General features: G+C 46.5%; 1 pseudogene; it reads left to right on the top strand.

Annotated features, from left to right (window-relative positions):
• Window positions 1–2859: 2859 nt before the first annotated feature.
• LOC119978788 lies at window positions 2860–10006 on the top strand (annotated as a pseudogene).
• Window positions 10007–11892: the final 1886 nt, after the last annotated feature.

Below are 11892 nucleotides of genomic sequence, written 5' to 3' on the forward strand. Positions count from 1 at the left end.
TGGGTTGGCCATGCTAAAGTGCCTCCAGGTGGGGATAGGGTGGGGGATTGGCTCTAGGGAGATTGCTCTTTCAGAGAGTCGGTGCAGACTCGATGGGGCAAATGGCCTCCTACTGCACTGTAGGGATCCTCTGATTCTAGAGGAATTGACCCACACGTTCATTAGCCCGTTCAGTATAATTCCACAATATAACCGCTCCCCTCCGGCCCAGAGCTATGCACTCCTGGGACAGGCGATAAACCGGGTAAAATTGTGTCCATTAAGGGGTGGAGGAGGAAATCAGAAAAATTCTGCTCTGGCAGAATTAAGGCAATCAAAATCAGTCCAGGAGATCAGGTTGACCCAGATTTATATTACAGATATGATCTGGTCTCCGCTGCAGCCTGAGCCATGATGACTCTCCAGTTCAGTTGAAATTATTGGTCCATATAAATATAATTTTCCCCCTTCATTATTGTGCAAAAGGTGATCAAGGCCCCCAGAATCTATGATCCTCTAAAGAAATCAACTCCAGCTCTTTAAAACCACACAGGTAATAGCGATGTTTCCAATATGTAATTAAGCTGGTGGCTCTCCTCTGAACTCGGAGCTTCAGTATCTGCCATCATGTGACAAGACCAAAACTCACAGTATTCTAACTGAGGCCTTACCAAGGCCAAAATGGTTTGTTGTGTTTTATGGTGAATTTTCTGATGAATGCAACTTTGACCCCTGTCTGCTTTGACTATCGCTTCACAGGGTTAGTCATCAATCTTCTGTCCCTCAATAAAAGATCCAGATTTCGTTTATCCGCAATTGGCTTTAATTTGAGTCCATGTACGACGTAAGATTATGCAGCATTTGATCTACCCACTTGCATTGCCACTACGCATTTCTAAGTTAAACATCATTAGCCTTTTCTGCCAACAAGTAATGATTTGTTTGCAGTAGTAGTATAACCTCCACAGTCCTAATATATCCTGGTATCATCCTCTAACTTGCAGATAATGTTGCCTACACCTTCTAAAGCATTGATGAAACTTCTGAGAAATGACACAGGCTATGCTCATTAGGACAGAAGTAAGAATGCCAAATTTCAACGGAAACGATGAAAAAAGGCTGCAGATTGGTTGAGGCTTTGTCATGGAGAATGCACCAGGGAACTATTGTCTCCATGCTTTGGTATTCAAAAAAGGCACAATGCCTGGATATGTTCCTTTTGCCTGCAGAGGACAGACTCCTGCATCTGAATATATGTAGCTTTTAGCAAGCATAAGTGAGCCACATTGCAAGACCAACTGTTGATTCTAATTTGGTTGTGACTGTAATTCGTAGCACACTCGGGATTATTTAGCAAGTGCTGTCCAATCATGGAATCACATCTGACATAGATATTATGTTCTGAGTTTTGCAAGCACGGTCTGTTTGTGTACGATCAGTGCTCTCTGCCTATTGCAAACAACCAAAGGGAAGTGCTGTTTGATTAATTAAATGTAAATATTTGACCAATTTGCTCTAAAGGGATAACAAAGTTGTTTTGACCGGATACGGAGGTGGAATATACTTCCATTTTTTGGATTGGATTTGTTTATTGTCACGTGCTTTGAGGTACAGTGAAAAGTATTTTTCTGTGAGTAGCTCAACAGATCATTAAGTACATGGGAAGAAAAGGGAAGAAAAGAAAATACATAATAGGGCAACACAAGGTAAAAGAGAGAGGTGGGTAATAATGTTAGTCTTAGAATTAAATTTTAAAAGATTAGAACGATTGTAAGTTAAGTAAAAAGTGGATCTGTTGGGGAGAGCTCGCAGAGAGTCACCTCGCTCTGACGCCATCTTCACACTCATTTGTGAGCAACAGTTGTTTCTTTAAAAAAATGTTCTTGCCAATTCAAGCTGTTTACGTGTTGTGACGATAATATGCACAAACCAACACGTTTCCTGGAGATTTATTTTTAAAAAGAGAATCGTTTTTGTTGCACTTAACCCAAAGTTTGGGCATGCACACACCCTGCGCCAGTGTACGGTCAATTCCAGCCCCACATGCCCCCGAGTTACAACACAGGGAAATTAACCAATAATTCTTATAAAAAATATCCAATGCCATTGGCCCTTGGCTGCCCAATAATCACAGTCACCAGGTTTGTAAATGTAAACAGGAATACTGTTTATTAATAACTAGAACCAGCTTGAAATATGCAGTAACTGTAACTGGTTAACATCAAGCTGCAAACTTCCTCCACCAGCAACAATATAACCTCTCCTTTTGTCTCAGAATTTACAACAGCAGCAGAATGAGGCAGGAAAATGCTGGAGGCAGCATCTGGGTAGATAGAAACCAGCCATCATATAACATCCCTGTCGTTAATAGTCTGAATTAGTGGGATTGTAATGTAGCCAATCATTTGGTTGAGTGGCAAATAACTAAATGTTTCGTCTGCAGTCTGCACCAATTCCCCTTCTCCCCTCCTGCTTCTCAGAATGGTGCAGCCGGCAATGTCCCATTCTGAACACACATTTCTCCCGGCCTCTTCATTCTGAAAGTTACCTTTCAGCGGTAACCACTTTCTGCCGCTCCTGCTCCCGGTCTGTTGTGGGCATCGAAACATTTCGAATCAGAACAGAGGGATTGTGCAGCTCAGGGAAGACGCCGGGGTAATTGTCCTTTTTCTCTCCTTCCAGGTTGTCCTTGCCCATCTATTCTGGGCATTACTCGGATGTTGCACATGAAAGGGTGTCACATCAGCCCTTCTGTCTCTGCGGGATGCTCCTCTGTGATAAGACGGGAAGGACATTGTGCGGGTCGCTGAGGAGGTGGGACAGGATTAATATAAGAGTGCGGGCAGATTTCAACATCCACAGCCCCTGAGAAGGCTCCTCCACTGGTCAGATTTTGTCGAGGATATTCCCGCAGATTCTGGGGGACGCTGCCAGTGCCGCAGTTTGGAGCTCAGGCTCAAACACTGGGGTTAACAGGAGCTCAGGAGAATACTGCAGCATTTTGCAATTGGGGTGAGGATTGGAATTCATCATTAACCTTTGGAATAAACCACGAGGTTCGAAGGGCAGAGGGCAACATTGGGGAAACGACCAGGGTGTCTCAAGTACAACATTTTTGAAGCTAGTTGATTTCACTTGAAAGGCTGGACAGATTCAGTATGTTCCACAACCAGTTCATTTCGATCAGTTTATGTTCTGCAGTTTGTTCATTTTGATAGGAAGAATATGGGGAAACATAGAAAATAGCAGGAGGAAGCTGTCTGTCCCTTCCAGCCTGTTCCACCATTCATTATGATCAGAGACAATATCAAATTGTAAAAGGGGGCAGGAGCAGAGGGCCCTGAGTGTATAGGTGCATAGAGCAGGAGAAGGCAGTTAATAAAGCTTAGAATATCCTGGCCTTTATTAAGTGGGGCGAATGGAGGTCGGTCAGCTCAGTTGGCCGGACAGCTGGTTCGTGATGCAGAGCAAGACCAGCAGCGCGTGTTCGATTCCCGACCCGGCTGAGGTCATTCATGGAGGCTCCATCTACTCAAACTTTCCTGAGGTGTGGTGACTCCCCCCCCCCCCCCCCCCCCAGGTTGAATCACCACCTGTCAGCTCTCTCTCGATATAGGAGAGCCATGATGTGGAGAGGCCAGCTTTGGACTGGGGGGGGGGGGGACACAGTAAGATGTTTTACAACACCAGGTTAAAGTACACCAGGTTTGTTTGGAATCACTAGCTTTGAGAGCGCAGCTCCTTCAGCAGGTAAGCGATATAGGAGAGCAGACAATGGTCCTTGGGGACTATGGCAGCTTTCATATTCGGAGTACAAGAGCGAGGACATTATGCAGACTTTGTTTGAGGCACTAGTTCAGCCACAGCATGAGTTTTGTGTTCAGTTCTGGGCTCCACACTTCAGGAAGGATGTGAAAGCATTGGGCAGAGAGCAGAAAAGAGTCACCAGCTGGGATGACAAACTCCAGTCATGAAGATGGATTGGAGAAGTTAGGACTGTTTTCCTTGGAGATAAAATGTTGAGAGCAGATTTGATAGAGGTATTGAAAAATGTGAAGGGGCCTGGACACGATAGATAAGGAGAAACTGCTCCCATTGGTGGAAGGATCAAGAATTAGATGCCATAAATTTAATGTAATTGGCAAAGTAGCAAAATCCACGATTTTTTAAATGGAAATAGGAGCAGTTTTAGGCCACTCGGCCCATCGAACCTGCTCTGCTATTCAATATGATCATGGCTGATCTTGAGTTCAACTTCATTTTCCTACCCTTTCCCTTACCCCATCCTTCCCTGAGACCAAAAATCTCTCTGCCCCACAGCCTTAAATATATTCAACGGTGGAGCCCCCACAATTCTCTGGGGTAGAGAATTCCAAAGATTCCCAACCCTTTGATTGAAGAAATTTCTCCTCATCTCAGCCTTAAACAATCAGCCCCCTTATCCTTAGATTGTGACCCTGTGTTTTGGGTTCCCCGACCAGCTGAAACAATCTCTCCGCGTCCACCCTATCAAACCCCTTCGGAAATTTGTAGATTTCAATAAGATCCCCTCCCATTCTTCCAAACTCCAGAGAAAATAGACCTAATTTATTCAGCCTCTCATCATAGGACAGCCCCCTCATCCCAGGGACTATTTTAATGAACCTTCGCTGCACCGCCTTCAATGGAAGTTTATTTTTTCTTAAATGTGGAGACCAACACTTCAATCCAAAGATGTGCAGGGTAGGTGAATTGGCCACACTAAATTGCTCATTAATTGGAAATCTTTAAAAAAATTAATTGATTCCAATTATTTGACATGATATTAGTGCAAGACTGTTGACCTGCTGTTGCCTCTATATGTTTTGTCAATCTTTCTGAATATGGACACCAGAGAGGGCGGCCTGCTGATCGGTGGGCCCCTCCCCCCACCCTTCCACGCCGAGTTCCCGCCGGCTGACAGCAGGTGTGGATGGCTGGTGCACAATCAATGGACACGAAACGTAGGTGAAGTCCGAAACAAAAGGCTTTAATCAGCAAGAAGTGAGCCCGGCAGCAGACGTACAGAAATGGCCTGGCTGCTGGGGAACACAGGTTCTTATACCCCGCCTCATAGGCGGAGCTACCTTCCTCTTGGCCAATAGGAATACAGAGACCACGATACTTGGGCCAATGGGCAGCGAGCCCTCTGCACCAATGACAGCTCACACTCCTAGGTACCGTAATACCCCTAGTTATACTACCACAATGGCGCCGGCGGGACCTGGCATTTTCACGATGGCCACTCGGCATCCCGGGCCGAGAATCGGCGGGCTGGCTGCATAGAGCGGCCCCCAACCGGCGTCGGGCCAACCACACAAGTTGTGGGGTATACCTTTACTAAAGTGTCAGCAGTTTTGCCTTGGGTTTTATGACTGTGGTTAAAAATCTACAAGACAGTGTTGCAAAGAAAATGACTACTTGTGTGTTTGGACCAAGTGGGTTCTTTTGGGGAGGCTTTGCGAGACTGTTTTAACTGTGTAATTTTAATCTTGTGTGCTTAAGTTTTCTTCTTGTTAATAACGCTTTAAATGTTTCTAATCGTCAAAAGTGTTAATGGAACTGTGTGCTCCTGGGATCTGTAAGTTTTTCCTAATTTTCAGAACACAAAATAAAGTTCAGACCAGTAAGGCAAGGTTCCCTCTGGGATCTGTCTTGCCAAGCAAATAACATCTGTTATGGCCGTAATGCTATGTTGCAAGTTGGCCGCAGATGCTTTTGCAGCAGATGTGAAAATTTCATCCTCATGACGTGCAGCAAACTGAACACGGAAGGAGGTCATTTGGCCCATCACACCTGTGCTATACCTTGGAAAGAGTTGTCCAATTTAGAACCACGACTCTGTCCCCCCCCAAAAACTATGCAAATTGGTCACCTTCACGCACATATCCAAATATCTTTCCAAAGTTCCTATGGAATCTGCTTCCATCACCCTTTCAGGTTGTGTGTTCCAGATCCTAACATTCCTCCACATGAAGAAGATTCTCCTCACTTTGATTATTGGTGGACAAGTCTTGTGGGTGAGTTGTCTCAATTTAGTAGCTGGGACAGGTTCTGCAGTGTGGCCTGGAATATGCTGAGCTTCCTGACATGCCTTCTGTCACCTTGCAGTACTTCACGTTTGAGGTACTTTAAAAAGCAAGTTTAAAGAGTTAAAATTGCTTCCCAAAATGTGAGTCAATATTAAATAATATTTCAAATAATATAATATAACAGTCGCCTATTTAAGGCAGAGATACATAGAACATACAGTGCAGAAGGAGGCCATTCGGCCCATCGAGGCTGCACCGACCCACTTAAGCCCTCACTTCCATCTTATCCCCGTAACCCAATAACCCCTCCTAACCTTTTTGGTCACTAAGGGTAATTTAGCATGGCCAATCCACCTAACCTGCACGTCTTTGGACTGTGGGAGGAAACCGGAGCACCCAGAGGAAACCCACGCAGACATGGGGAGAACGTGCAGACTCCACACAGACAGTGACCCAGCAGGGAATCGAACCTGGGACCCTGGAGCTGTGAAGCAACAGTGCTAACCACTTGTGCTACTGTGCTGCCCCTCATGGGGATGAGGAGAAATGTTTCTTCTGAAGGGATTTGAAACTCTCGTCATCAAAGGTGGTGGGAGCAGAGTCTTTGAATGTTTTTACGGCAGAGCTAGCTAGATTCTTGATAAGCAAGGGGGTGAAAAGTTATCGGGGATAGTTGGAATTTTGTTTTTAGGATCAGCCATCATCTTATTGAATAGCGGAGCAGGCTCGATAGGCTGAGTGGCCATCTCCTACTCCTATTTCATACGTTCACATTGTACGAAAACTGTCAGAAGAAAGTTAAGCCAGGGTCATGCACCCGAAGACCTTTCCTGGTTTCAACTGCACATTAGAACAGAAAGGGTTGGAAAACAGAAAAACAGTGCAAAGTGCTGATTTACACTTGTGCATTAAATCTGGCATCCTTTATGTATAAAATGGGAGTGTGCAAAAGTGGTGATTTATCCCTTTTAGGGCAACACAGCAGAGTAAGGGTCACCTGGCTTTGGGGACCAATCAGCACTGAGAGTGGGTAATCACCCCAGGGGGTGGCGTCCTCTCTGAGGAGGAAACGCGTAGGGAGTGAGGGGAAGCCATGTGGCTGCTGTACAATTCTTCTTGATAAATCCTGTTGTGTCTGTGAAAGTGCATCAGCTCACTAAAGTTAGAAGAGCAACAACCTGGAGAGGCAATATAATCAAAATGGTGCAAGAGGAAAGGGACCTGGATGTACATGGTCTCCAACCTTTTGAAGCTGGGAGGAGAGGTTGAGGAATCATAGAATTTACAGTGCAGAAGGAGGCCATTCGGCCCATCGAGTCTGCACCGGCCCTTACAAAGAGCACCTGACTGAAGCCCACGTATCTACCCTATCCCCATGACCCAGTAACCCCCACTTAACATTTTTTTTTTGGACACTAAGGGCATTTTAGCATGGCCAATCCACCTACCCTGCACACCTTTGAGCTGTGGGAGGAAACCGGAGCACCCGGAGGAAACCCACGCAGACAAGGGGAGAACGTGCAGACTCCCCACAGGCAATGACCCAGCGGGGAATCGAATCTGGGACCCTGGAGCTGTGAAGCAACCGTGCTAACCACTACGCTACCGTGCTGACCAATAATATTGGATGGCCATTACTCGAGCATAAGGGAAGCTTAACACTGTAAACTGGTGCACATTGAATACAAAAACAAGAAATGATGCAAGCCTTTATGAATTTCATGTCCGGTCTCATCTGGAGCACTGTTTGTAATTCTGTGTGGTACACGTCAGGAAGAATATCAAGGGCCTGGAGAAGGCACAGAGAAAGTTTATCAGAACAATGCCAGAAATAGGGTTTTGTGTAGTTATATGGAAGATTGGAGAAGTTGTGATCATTCTCATTACAGCAGAGAAGGGTAAGGGGAGACCCAATAGAGATATTCAAATTAAGTGCAGTTTTGACAGCTAGCATGCAGGGAGCGACTAATTTTCTCTAGTAAACGGGTTCGTAACCAGCTAGATGTAAAGTAATTGACAAAAGAATGGAAAAGAATGTAGAAAGATGGTTTCTACAATAGCGTCTAAAAGACAATCAGACATGTGAGTCAGGAGGACTAATTTGCAGGATTATGGAGAAGTAAAGGGACTAAATTGGAGAACTTTTTCAAAGGACCAGCACAGATGTGGCCTCCTTCTGTGCCGTAAGATTCTAAGTTGCGGGCCAGAAAGAAATTGGTCTGCAAGATATTCCTCCACTTCAGCCTATTTCCTGTGCCAATTGAACACCTTTTCACCCAGCACCCACGGGTGCTGAGCCAGTCCAATCTACTCATTAGAGTTAGTATAGAATGTGCTATGATGTTGAAAGGTATTTATCTGTGCAAACTTGGCTATGCTAATAGACATTTGCTGGGGGTTAATCCCCTGCATCTTTATTGGTAGAGGCTGGTTTAGCACACTGGGCTAAATCGCTGGCTTTGAAAGCAGACCAAGGCAGGCCAGCAGCACGGTTCAATTCCCGTACCAGCCTCCCCGAACAGGCGGCGGAATGTGGCGACTAGGGGCTTTTCACAGTAACTTCATTGAAGCCTACTTGTGACAATAAGCGATTTTCATTTCATATTCAATTTATGTTGATGCTTTCCTCAATAAACCAAGATCTATTTAAATCAGTCAGAAAATGTATGCAATTTGATCTATCGTGTGTTCTAAAAATGTTTCTTTTCTCCCCAGAGACCCAATGATTGTGCCCCCGACATTCTTCAACATGGAAGAAATTGAAGAACTGCAGACCAGTTATAACGCCGGTGGATTAGAAGCAGTTATCCCAGAGATTAAGAATAAACTAGATGCCTTGGATGATGCACAAGTTAATGTTGCCATTGCAGGTGGAATGGGCTCCGGAAATCGACCTTTCTCAGAGCCCTGATCGGCCTGGGGGGAGGTGAGGAGGGGAGAGTTGGAAATGGTGAGCCCCACGGAGAGTCAGTCGCATTCCCGGAGGGAATGCTGCCCAACGTTTACTTCTGGGAGATTCCAGGAATAGACCGTCCCGACCTGCAGCTCAGCAATGACCTAAGCATGGGAAAGACTGAACGCTACGACGCGTTTCTCATTGTATCAGACTGTCGATTCAAGGGAAATGATGGGGAGTTCGCTCAAGCCATTCAACAGGAGGGCAAACTGCTGTACTGTGTTCAGTCCAAAACAGACAGTCTGCTCCCCCCAGCGCAAATGGAAAGCGAGGCCTTTAACGATGAGTTACAGAAGCTCAGGTTGGACTGTGTCGGCAACTTAGAAGCCACGGGGGTGACGGACCCCGCAGTCTTTCTGATCTCAGCTTTTCACCAGGACAGATTCGACTTCCCCGCCCTCAGACTCGCCCTGGCAAACAACCTGCAAACTATGAAGAAGGCCGCCTTCCTGTCCTCTCTCCCGAATGTCACCTCCCAGATTATGGAAGGGAAAAGGAGACTGTTGGAGAAAAGAGTTTGGGTGACGGCGGCGCTTGCCGGGGTGGTGGGGGCAGTGCCAGTACCTGGCTTGTCCTTTGCCACTGGCACTGGGCTGCTCGCTGTGGGGCTGCTTTACCTCTGGCATCAGCTGGATCTGCGGGACGGGTGCTTGCAAAGACTGGCTGCCACCGCTGGGAAACCCTTGGCAGCTCTGCAAGGTGAAATCCAGTCGCCGGGTAAAATCCCCCGAGCACTTATCAAAATACTGCTGGGCATCACTGCTGTGGCCTGTACAGTAGCGGAGGTCACGTTTGACTTCACTCCCCTGATTGTCTCTGTCCTGGGGGCGGTATCATCCTTTACTGTCACTGCCATGTTACTGAAGGACTCGCTGAACGAGCGTGTAAAAACCACACAAAGAGTGGTGAAGGCCGCATTTGAAACAAATTGAATGGATCTCTGAGCTATTAGTTCGCACTGTGTGTAGCAGTAGATGGATCTGTGCTCATGTCTTCACAGTCCAGCGCTTTCCTCTTCAATCTCTGGTTAGATCTCAGTTTCAATCTCATTATCATAGATTATCATAGAATTTACAGGGCAGAAAGAGGCCATTCGGCCCATCGAGTCTGCACCGGCTCTTGGAAAGAGCACCCTATCCAAGGTCAACACCTCCACCCTATCCCCATAACCCAGTAACCCCACCCAACACTAAGGGCAATTTTGGACACTAAGGGCAATTTATCATGGCCAATCCACCTAACCTGCACATCTTTGGACTGTGGGAGGAAACCGGAGCACCTGGAGGAAACCCACGCACACACGGGGAGGATGTGCAGACTCCGCAGAGACAGTGACCCAAGCCGGAATCGAACCTGGGACCCTGGAGCTGTGAAGCAATTGTGCTATCCACAATGCTACCATGCTGCCGCCGTTAATAAGGAGCAATATGTCTGAGGGAAGAATACATCAGGTGGCTTTCCTCTGCCTTTATCCCTCAAGCTTCCAGCTCTCCCACCATTATAATATCATGGGCGAGGGGCAGCCCAATGGCGCAGTGGTTAGCACTGCAGCCCCACGGCGCCAAGGTCCCAGGTTCGATCCTGGTTCTGGTCACTGTCCGTGTGGAGCTTGCACATTCTCCCTGTGTTTGCGTGGGTTTCGCCCCCACAACCCAAAGATGTGCAGGGTAGGTGGATTGGCCACGCTAAATTGCCCCTTAATTGGAAAAATGAATTGGGTACTCTAAATTTATTTTTAAAAAGATAATATCATGGGCTGGAGTTTACAGGTGTGCCTTACAGGCAGCTAAGCCCACCGCCTTCATGCCCACCCTGACCTACTCTTCATAATGGGATGGGCAGGTGGGTACCGAGATCTGCAGCTCACTTGCCATTTAAAAAGAAATGGATAATTGGGCATTTACCAAGTGAATTCAGCTGTATTTCTCACTATCCATGCCAATAAACGGTTGGTATCAACAGGGGGCAGGGAGTGGGGAGCCCATTTAAAAAAAAGTTTTGGTAAGGTGGGAGCAAATGCGTGATGGAAGGGGGCATGGCATGTGGTGGGGGGGGGGCTGCTTTTCCCATTGAGGGTTCCTCCCCCAAGATGTTACCCCACTTTTATTCCTCCCCACATGGCCTAAAATCTGCTCAACCTGTCCTCATGAGACAATCCCTTTGATCCCAGGACTCGGCCCAGTGAACCTTCTCGGAACTGCTTCCAATGCAAGTATCTCCCTCCTTAAGTAAGGCGACTGCTACTGTGCTCCAGGCACCATCTCCCCAATGCCCTGTACAGTCAGAGAAAGTCTTCCCTACTTTTATTATCTGTCCCCTTTGCAGTGAAGGCCAACATTCTATTTGCTTGCCCCGTTACTTGATGCGCCTGCTTGCTAACTTTTTATCATTCATGTACCAGGACACCCAGCTGAACCCTTCCGTACCACAGCAGTCTCTCCCCATTTTAATAATATTCTTCCCACCAAAGTGATTCACATTTTCCCACTTTATATGCCATCTGCCAATTCTTTTGCCCACTCTAACTAACCTATCTAAATCCCCTCGCCGACTCTTTGTGTCCTCCAAAAAATTGGTTGGATCCTCTGATGGACGTGGCTCATAATTCTGGGCACAGGACCTGGGTCTGGCTCAACTCGCAAAAGAGCAGGGTCAACCCCCACCTGAGGCCTCAGATGACCCTATTACCCTTTGTATCCAGTCCCATATTGTTTCCTGGGATCCTCCCAGCTTTTGGCTTAATTAAGAATCTTTCTTTCGGAACCTTATCAAAACCAAACTGAAAACCAGTGTTATCTGTATCATAGATTGTTGATTTAATCTGAACTGTCCTCAGAGATGTCAGCGATCTTGGTTGGGTATTTAGAAGGAAGGTTGTTGGGTGTGCAGCTTCCTGTCTTGTGCTCC

This window comes from Scyliorhinus canicula, chromosome 15 (genome assembly GCF_902713615.1).
Source record: "Scyliorhinus canicula chromosome 15, sScyCan1.1, whole genome shotgun sequence".
In the NCBI taxonomy this organism is placed as follows: domain Eukaryota; kingdom Metazoa; phylum Chordata; class Chondrichthyes; order Carcharhiniformes; family Scyliorhinidae; genus Scyliorhinus; species Scyliorhinus canicula.